This window comes from Lactuca serriola, chromosome 5, assembly GCF_051521515.1.
Source record: "Lactuca serriola cultivar US96UC23 chromosome 5, Lser_US96UC23_V15, whole genome shotgun sequence".
Taxonomy (NCBI): Eukaryota; Viridiplantae; Streptophyta; class Magnoliopsida; order Asterales; family Asteraceae; genus Lactuca; species Lactuca serriola.
The window spans coordinates 31,019,530-31,029,712 of record NC_136412.1 but is presented as its reverse complement, the minus strand read 5'-3'; the positions used below and the strand labels follow the sequence as shown (position 1 = coordinate 31,029,712).

The following is a 10,183-nucleotide window of genomic DNA, read 5'->3' as shown; positions in this document are numbered from 1 at the left end:
AGCGGATCCGAGAGGATATGGGTCCCGGTTTAGTCCAACCCGCAATACCTGCCACTGCCACATTCGAGTTGAAGGGACACATACTGACCGCACTGAAGGACATCCCATTTTTCGGGAAAGATCATGAGGATGCTTTTAAGCATCTAGATGAAGTCAATGACATTGCGGATTACTTCAATGTCCCAAATGTCAATAGAAACACAGTCTTGCTTAGGATGCTTCCCATCACTTTCAAAGGAGCTGCTAAGGAGTGGTTGAAAGCACTCCCACCGGGTACAATCACCACTTGGGCTCAAATACGTGAGCAATTTCTGGACCAGTTTTGCCTGCCATCCAAGATATCTAAACTCAAGAAGGCAATAGCCAACTTTGAGAAACAGCCGGGGGAGTCACTATACGAAGCATGGGAAAGGTACAAGGGCTTGCTTAGAAATTGCCCTCAACTTGACCTAAATGTGCAGCAAGAGATGTCAATCTTTTATGATGGGGTCAATGTGATGACAAGACAACTCCTTGATTCTCAAGGACCGTTGACAAAGAAAAATCCAAGGGAGGTTAAGGAGTTAATTGAAGAATTTGCGAAACACTCTCGTGAATACCACAACCCAAGGCAAGATGGAATCAAAGGCGGTGGAGGGGCCCAAACTGAAGAAATTGCAGCTGTCATGGCCATGCTGAATAACATGGATCGCAGGATAACACAAATGGACCAGTCGATACATGCCATAAGAGTGGGGTGCGAGAGATGCAGTGGTCCACACTTGACCAAGGACTGCAATATAGATGAGTTTGGGAACAGAAGAGCTCAAGTATGCTGTTCTAGTGGGGATAAATTTGATGAGGACTGGAGGAAACCAAAGAAGGAGTGGCTGCCATATGAAGAGTATAAGAGGCAAAAAGAAGAGAAATATAGGCAGACAGGTCGAGGCCTATATCAAAAGGAGCAGTCACCGGCCGAGAAGAAACCGGACCTAGAGACCGTTTTGATGAAGTTTATGGAGGCTTCAGAAAAGAGACATGATGCCACTGATTCCGCTATCATGAAACAACAAACATTGATAAAGAACCAGCAAGCCTCCATCCATAACCTTGAAGTACAATTTGGTCAACTAGCCACTTTAGTTCATGAAAAATTGTCCCCGAAGAATCCCGAAGTAAAGGCCCAATCTCACGTAATGGCCATCGACACTGAAGAAGATGCAATATCTGAGTTCCTGGAGGCGTTGAAAGAAGAACTGAAGCAGCCCAAGAAATCAAGGATCGAAAATGGAGAAAGTGCTGAACCAGACTCGCCACAACGTGGCACTCCTCTGGCCACGACGTGGCGCAAGTCTGATCAAAAATCCTTTGAGCCCAGTCCAACTTATCATCCACCTCTGCCGTTTCCCACCTGAGCAGCACTTAGTCAACTGGAGAAGGAACATTTAGAGTTCGTAAAGCATGTGAAGGGGATCCCAATTAATACCCCCTTTGTCGAGTCTTTATCCAAAGCCCCCGAGAACCAGAAATTACTGCAAGACTTGATAGATACGCGAAGGCAATTAAAGAAGCAGTCTACAGTGATTCTAAGTGAACAAACTTCAAAAACTGTGTTAGGAGAAACACCAGAAAAGATGGGGGATCCTGGACGCCTCACTTTTCCATGTGAGTTTGGGAACAAAATGAAGGTTAATGCTTTAGCCGATTCTGGGGCTAGCATTAATCTAATGCCCTTTTCATTTTATAAAAAATTGGAGATTCAGAAGATGAAGGCTACGAAAATGAAGATTCACATGGCAAATCGTTGGGTGACACAACCCCGCGGCATCGTGGAAGATATTTTGGTAAAAATTGGAAAATTTGTTTTTCCAATAGACTTTGTAGTCTTGGACATGAATGAAGATCCGGATGTTCCAATAATCCTTGGCAGGCCATTGCTTAACACTGCTGGAGCCCTAGTAGATATCCGCGAGTCTAAGCTCACTTTGAGGGTTGGAGATGAACAAGAAGTCTTTGGGATAAAAGATGACTTTCAAGAAGATAAAGAAGAGGTGTTCACGATTAATGAAGAGAATGAACTAGAAGAACTGGAAAAGCTTATGGAAGAAGAGATAAAGGCAGTTCATCAAGTCAAGAGGACCAAACCAAGGGCATCTGTTCCGTATGTGATCGAAGTCATAGCTTAAAAGAGCCCGCCTTCTTGGGTGAGCGAAGAGGACGAGGAAATGACAAGTGATGAAGAGGAACTCACTTCAAGAGTAACAAGTCCAGTGGTGAAAGAAGAAGAGAATGCTATGGAGTGCAAGGAACAAACGAAGGGCACAAAACGCAAGCTTGAAGAAGATGGAAAAGCTAAAAAGGAAAATTCAAAGAAGGCGTATAAAAGGAGAGTTCGAGCTTACAAGCGGCGGTTCAAAGAGCAAAAGATCCTGGTGGTAGACTCTTCCGAAGATTCAACGTAGAAGGCACGGAGTCCAGCTCAAGACACCAAGAAAAAGAAGCGCTTCTCGGGAGGCAACCCGAGTTTGGTTTGCATTTTCTTTTTAAATTTTTTCTTTTCTTTCTTTTTAATTAGGGAAGACATCAATTCATCATCTAAAAAACGGTAATTAGTAGAGAATTAGCTGTTGGGAACTTTAAATAATGAATGATATGATCAACTTTATTAAAGTTTTGCATCTAGCAGTTTCCACGACGTGGGCATAGCCCAGCCACGTCGTGGGTTAAAATGGAATGCGCGATCCTAAAAAAGATTTAAGGTCCATGACGTGGGCATAGCCAGCCACGTCGTGGCCTTTAAAAATCAGGGGGGACCAATTGCTTAAAACCCTTTGACCGAGAAATCTCATTCCCCACTTGGAGACTGCCGCACGAACGAAAACATTATAACCCCACAACCAATTTCTTATTCTACTTCCAATTTCCTTGCAAGATCTTGCTAATTAATCTATTTGGTACGTGTTTTACTCATTATTTTGTAGTAATTCTTCCAATTTCAAGTTTTCATGGTTAGGGTTTGTATGATTCACAAAATTGGTTGAATCTAGTGGCTGATGTTAGATTGCATGTCATTTAAATGTCCATAGGAACAAACCCTAAGCACTATTTTTTGTAGAAATCGCTTGTAAAAAGACCGATTCAGAATCCGTTTGCGATGTGGACCACGACATGGCATAGCCTGGCCACGTCGTGACTTCTGGAAGACCCATTTAATATGTTTTAATGTGTTGGTTGTTTGCTGCTTTGGTTTGCTTGTTTATGCAGAAATGGGACCACGACGAGCTGTTCCACAGGAGGAAAACCCGATAGATGTAGCAAGCATACATCCCTTATACCAGTTTCCTCAAAACATTCCCTGACCGTTACTAACTACCTACGAGAATCGGCTTGGATGGTTATATAATAGGGAGTTTGAAATAACTCCAATTATCGATTGGGGATGGCTTGGTGGAGTGGGAATGGTTGCAGAGTTAACACGCTATTGGTCGAAGACTTATGAAGGGGACCAATTTTCTTTCACTTGTCACGAGTGGAGGAATTTATTCGCCATTCAAGAACCCGTGTATCGGGAATTGTCGGTAGAGTTTTTCTCTACCGTATGCTTCGAGGAACGCACCCTTGATGTCACCTACAACCGGGCACTTGTGTTTCGTTTGGGGGGTGTATATCGTGAGTGTAGTCTTCGGGAATTTGCTTGGCGTATGGGGCTCTATACGGAAGTGGAGACGCAATCTCCGTTTTTTATCCCTTTCTTGCTTGGATGTGTGCAGGATTTTGCTCCGGGTACTTTGGATGTGCAGTTTTGGCGGGGCATTTCTAACCATGAGTACAACACTCGTGACTCGAGTGAGTCAAAAATTCGGAATCTTGTTTTCCGATTTTTGCACCTTCTTATCACTTTTTCAATAAATCACAAGCATCATGGTGATAAGGTCCCCATTTAGAATCTGTTTTATTTATGGACTCTTATTACCCCGAGAGTTTGCTGTGATTTACCTTATATGTTGGCGAGGTTTATGGGAAAGAAAGTGGCGAATTCTAGGCCTGGGAGCCCGATTACTGGGGGGCATTTGGTTACTCGCCTGGCTAGGTCATATCATATTTTGACCCATGACTTTGTGAGGAATCTTACTCGATTCCTGGACACAGACTTGACGATTCAAGTCTTGGGTGTGATGCGAGCGGTGGTGAATATCGGGGGTCGTTTTGTTATACCGCCGATAGATGACGAGCAGGAGGAGGTGCAGCCGGGACAGCAACCAGCAGCCAGACCGCGGCGTCGGAATGTACGGGCTAGAGGTGAAGTTGAGCGAGAGCGTGCTGCTTCGCAGTATGTGCAGGAAGTGCCCACCGACCCTTTTCAGAGTCGGGTAGGAACATATTTGGATAATCTACGGGGGCATGCCATTTACCATACCCAACTTACTAGGGGTATTTATTCGCATTTGGGTCTGACCCGACCATCTTCTATGCCACCACAGTATCCCAATTTTCCGACATGGGAGGAGCTATGGCGTCCGCAAAATGATGGGGCAGGGCCAAGTGGAGCACAAGATCAAGATGATGATTGATTTTATTTCTTTTGTTTTGTTTTTAAGTAGTTTTTTTTATGATGCATTTGGTGTGTGATGTAAAACATTATTAAACTATGATGTTACCTTTTCTTTCTTTTGGGTTGTCCATTTTTTTTTTCAGATTAGCATTGGAATTCTAAGGAGCATAAAAGGTTAACTTTCGAGTCGTGTTTGTCTAGTAAAGGAAGCTTAGAGTCGTGAGTCGGAACCCACAATTCAAGATAAGTGTGGGGTATATTAGGAGAGAGGTTTTTGTTAGGAAATATATTTGCCTAGACGTGCCTGAAACCAGTTAGCCATTGGTCAAAGTTGCTAGAGTCACTAAAACAAATAAGCCATTTTCTACTGATGCTCAGTTTCCACGACGTGGAAACCTTGTGCCACGTCGTGGCGCTCTTACAGTTTGAAGAAATTTAGCATTTTGGTGTTCACGGTTTCAATCCATATCACGACGTGGCCAACTACCTGACACGGCGTGACCCGTTTATCATTGTCACATTTTTCCTTACAAATACCCACTTTGAAGAATTGAAGTTTCGAGTCGTATTCAACCAGTTCTACACCAAGTTTCTATTTTTGGAAGTCCAATTGCACGTTTTCCACACTTTTGGAGATGCTCACGCCACTATCCTAGGGGAGTCTGTTCCTTTTTCTCCCTTTTCTTTAATTTTTATTTATTTTTATACAATGAGGACATTGTATCAAATAAGTGTGGGGTAGGGGTAGAAAAAGTAAAGTAAATTGCTAGGAAATTTTGAAAATTTTCAATAATTGAATCTAGTGATATTAATTAGAGCTATAATTGCTAGTATTATGTGGGATGATCCGATGAAAGTTCAAATGTTTAGTTGAGCGAATACACGTTATAGTGCATTTGTGGCCTCCCTTATTTTAGTGAAATCATGGAACAAAAACACAACCCCGCTTGGTTTGAGGGATGCAATATGTTTAGTAGCCTAAACCTGAAATGTATCCAGGAAAGTTATTATCATTAGCCAATAAAGGTTGAGGTTGAGCGCCTCTGCTTAAGCATGTAGGTTATGAGTGAAAAAAAAAGTGAGTTACATGTAAAAGAAAAAAAAATTACAAAAAAAGTGTGAAGAATTTTGGAGCAAATAAAGTGAAGATCAAAAGATCAAAACTCTGAAGAAATCTAAAAATTTGAAGATACCAGAAATCAATTCAAATAAGGTGGTGAATTCAAAGAAATCAAAGATCAAATTACCAAGGAAGTGAAGAATTCAAAAAGAAGCTCCATAGTGGTATCAATGATTGTAATTCTAGATTATGTATGCTTAGGTTGCTCAACTAAAAATACCTTGAGGATAAGGAGGTTTTCTGAGGATGGATTCGAAGGGTTGCATAAAATGAGCATTGTTCGGAAAAAGTGGGCGAGTGTTTATGAAGATTGTGAGTATTTAAAGTATGGGGGGTACTTTAGGAAAATTTTAGACACAAAAGCATGCATTGAGGTCTTGGCATAATGGCTGAACTAGAGTCGGATTGTTCTATTTGGTGCTAGTAATTAAGAATTAAGTTTAAATTTGCTTGAGGGCAAGCAAAGCCTAAGTGTGGGGTATTTTCATATTGCCATATTTATACTTATTTTTTGGCAATATTTAAGTACATTTTTGTTTAGAATAATGATACTTATGACTTTAAATTGTTATTTTCAGTCAATATAAAGGATTTTCGAAGAAAGGGACCAAAAGTGCCAAAATGTGGAACATGGAAGGCTTGAAAGACAAGAAAATAATAAATTCACGATAAACGCTCAATTCACGACGTGGCGGTGAAGCCCACGATGTGGCACGGGTGTTCCAGAAGATAAACATCGCGACGCGGAGGATTTCCTTAAAGGATACGGATTGCTTGAAGCCCACGACGTGGCACATCTGGCCACGACGTGGCGCGGGGTTTTTGACGATTATATAAGTCCTCCTGATTATTACAAAAGGAGAGGCTTTTGGCAGAAGAAAAAGAGTTCCAGAAGACGAACAAGAACGTAAGAAAGGTTCTGGAAGAGGGTTTTCAACACCAAAAGAAGTAAAGTTATATTTTAGTTATATAAGAACATGTCTTTCATTAGTTTTAGCTTTGTTGATTTATCTGCTATGATGAGCAACTGAATCTAGCTACTCTTGTTTAGCTAGATGAAGCTTTGAACTTATGAATAGTTATATGTTTATGGATTGAATTTAGTTGGTAAAGAAATTGCTTGTGTTTGATTTGTATAACCTAGCATGCTATTATTTGTTTATCTATTTGCTTGATTGCATGTTCTGTGTAGCTTAGTGATCATTAAACTGCATGAACCTGTTTACTTAATAATTTAGTGAACATTGAATTGTTAGAGCTAGGATTGACCAATCTTAGTTAGCAATTAGAATAAATAAAGCTTAGCTGTGCTAGAGAACGTGTATTGTGACCATAATTGCGTTTATACAAAAAATCTTACATAGCATATTTACATTCATAATTAGTTCTGTGTTTAATTATGTGTTAACATACACGGTTTGACATGAATTAGTTAGTTATTGGTAAGATAGAACTAAATTACTAATACAACTAAAAACCAACTTAATAATCCGTAATCATTAGCTAGCCATAAGGGAGAAGTGGATTCAAAACTAAACAAGAGTGTGTTTTTATTAAGTTCATTTGATCTTGTAAAACCAGATAAAACCCCTTATTAAACTTGTTAATAAATTAGGTTAATTTAATAGTAAGTAGATTAATTAGAACACCGTTCCCTATGATCGACACCCGACTTACCCAAGCTATACTGTAATCTGACTAGGTACACTGCCTATAAGTGCATAGTTAGTTAAGTTTGTTAGGTTATAAATATTAAAATTAGTGAGTACTTTTGTGCACATCACTTATTGATCTAATAGATCTAGTTTGTCCCCAAATTGTTGATATTAAGCTCAAAAACCCCAAATCCTTTGTAATAAAGCCTTATGATCGAGTTATACTTTAGATCTAGCCTCTCTTGAACTCCAGGAGCTCGTTATTGCCACCATTATGCAATCTTGGCCTTGTTCTAAATCCTAAGTGCTTAGTATTGGATGATTTTGGGTATTTTAGCCTCATACCCTTGTGCATGCACGTAAATTTGGAAACTTTACGTGTAAAACCAGTCCTAGGAGCTTAGATATATGTTATGGAAGCACCGAAATCAATTAGAATCGACTTTATAGTACTAGCATGCTTGGGAGTCGACGAGTTGTTCTTCAGACTCGACGAGTTGTTCATACGACTCAGTGAGTCACAAACTGGACATCTTCATATGTTAAAGGAGAACTCGACGAGTTGTTCATACAACTCGGCGATTCGGATGAAGTTAGACTCGATGTTAGCATCAAGGAAGAACTTGTCGAGTCTTTGCCAAACTCGATTAGTAGAAGCGGGTAGAGGACTAGAATGGATGATAAGGACTCGGCGAGTTGACGACCCAACTCGGCGAGTCAGGTAAACAGGAAGTTGACTTTGACCAGGAAGTTGACTTTGACTTGCGTAGGGGTAAATAGTCATTTTACCCTGAGATTACATATCAGTATTTGATTTAGTGTTTACGGGATTTGTAGCCGGGGAATTTCGGAGCAGCGGTCACGCAGTTTCGGATTTAGTAACTCGGTAGCCAGCGCTACGAGGTGAGTTTCCTTCCAGTAGGAACGGGTCTATGGCCACAATGACGACCTGTCTAGTTAGCAGTAGTCCCAGACTTCGGTCTGATGCAGTAGTTCAGTGTGCTTGCTGTCTTTGTGATTCAAGCCTGTATTTGTGTTATGTGTTCCGGACTTGAGTCCGATGCAGTATGCAGTACATGTGTTTCTGCTAGTAGTTATGATTATGCTATGCTATGTTCAGTCAGTTTTCGGACTTCGGTCCGATGCAGAGGGCAAGGCCCTGGTTAGTTACGGACTTTGGTCCGATGCAGTTTCCGGACTTTGGTCGGATGCAGAGGGCAAGGCCTTGGTTAGTGCCGGACTTTGGTCCGATGCAGTTTTCGGACTTCGTTCCGATGCAGAGGGCAAGGCTCTAGTTAGTTCTGGACTTCGGTCCGATGCAGTTTTCGGACCTCGGTCCGATACAGTGGGCAAGGCCCAATATGTGTTTATATGTTGTTGTATTGTATGTGGTAGTTTACGGGAGCTAACTAAGATTCATTCTTAGAGTTTCTGTTTTGGTTTTAGGTACTTCCACGAGCCAAGGGAAGAGGTCGGGTTGATGGCATCGCACCCACCACAGCTTCAGTTTTATCCTGGGAGTTTTATTCATACATTTTGTTATAGTTGATATAGTTTTGTTTTGACACCGTTACTATGACTTTTGATTACTCATTCCATGGTTCTTATTATATATGATATTGGATGATGTGATTTTTAGTAATATTAAAACAAAAATTTTTGGGTCGTACTTTGGGTTGTTACAAGTTGGTATCAGAGCCTTGGTTTGAGAGATTCAGGCATACTTTCGAGTGTGTCTAAACTCAAACTAATGAAATGGTTAATGATTTTTAAAAGAGAAACGTTTTCTAATAGAAATTTTGAAAGGAACTTAGAAAGAAAAAGAGTTTTCTTAAAAAGCGGTGTGGTGCATGCGATCAGCCAAGCTCAAGTAAGTACTCCCAAATTACCCTTACAAGCTTATGCTATGATTATCAGTTTCAGTTTCACTAGAACAACATGCTAGAATAGGACTAAGGATCTAGGAGGATGCCTTATGTGCCTGCTATATGTGTTTCAACTTTATGAGAATTGCATGCTAGTATTGAGTAGACAGTAGTAGGATAGCCTGGTTAGGTTATGCCTGATTGTATGAGCTTAGCATTGTATGCTAGTGCAGATTAGTCAGTATGATAGCCAGAGTGGTATATGCTTAATTATGTACTCAATCCCCGAATGCTGTTTGCTTTGTGCTTTTAGGAGTTCTAGTTGTCTTTCGCTAACTAGTAAACGAATATGTTAGGTTACATATTGCCAGGACTAAATAATTTTAGAAGGTTAGGTCTATCTCTATTTCGCAGCTCTTGTTTGAGTCTAACCGTTATAGGGTAGGATCTCTCATTCGAAGAATTATCTAGTCTGAGTGATATGTAATACTATTCGCGAGCTAGTTAGGGGAAGAAAGTGGGTATTTCTTATGCAGCTTATGGCAAAGAGTGGGTTGGTGATTACCCTAGGGCAAGCCTAGGAAGAGATTAGCATGAGATCAGCAGCGGTAGTAGAAGGGACTTGGTGGATTCAAGGCAGTTCTTGGGGAAGGTACAGATAGATGTGGAAGGTAGTAGCAGCCCATACTACTGAAAGCAGAGGATCTATACTTGAATCAAGGAAGGATAAGGTGAAACCAGGAAGCTTGTAGTAATAGTGATCCCTCGAGATATATCAGTATTTTTGACGTTGTCATTATGTGTTTTAGAATGGTGGTTTTATGCCCTAGACCAACAGTCGGCAATTCAAGTGTCGGTGAGGGATCAGGACCTGGCTCGGGAGCCGAGCATTTGGATGATTAGACTAGGGAGTTTCTCTCTTTAGAGATTACTCGCATCATACTGGAGCAGACTCCTTTGATATTTGGTTCGATAAAGGAGGGTATTTTGGAGTTGATGGATGAGAGATTGA

General features: G+C 40.8%; 1 non-coding gene across 1 annotated transcript; it reads right to left on the bottom strand.

Moving 5' to 3' along the window:
• Positions 1-344: 344 nt before the first annotated feature.
• On the bottom strand, positions 345-451 carry LOC145056048 (small nucleolar RNA R71). The gene has a single exon (XR_013685589.1). It is a non-coding gene; the product is annotated as a small nucleolar RNA R71 (small nucleolar RNA).
• Positions 452-10,183: the final 9,732 nt, after the last annotated feature.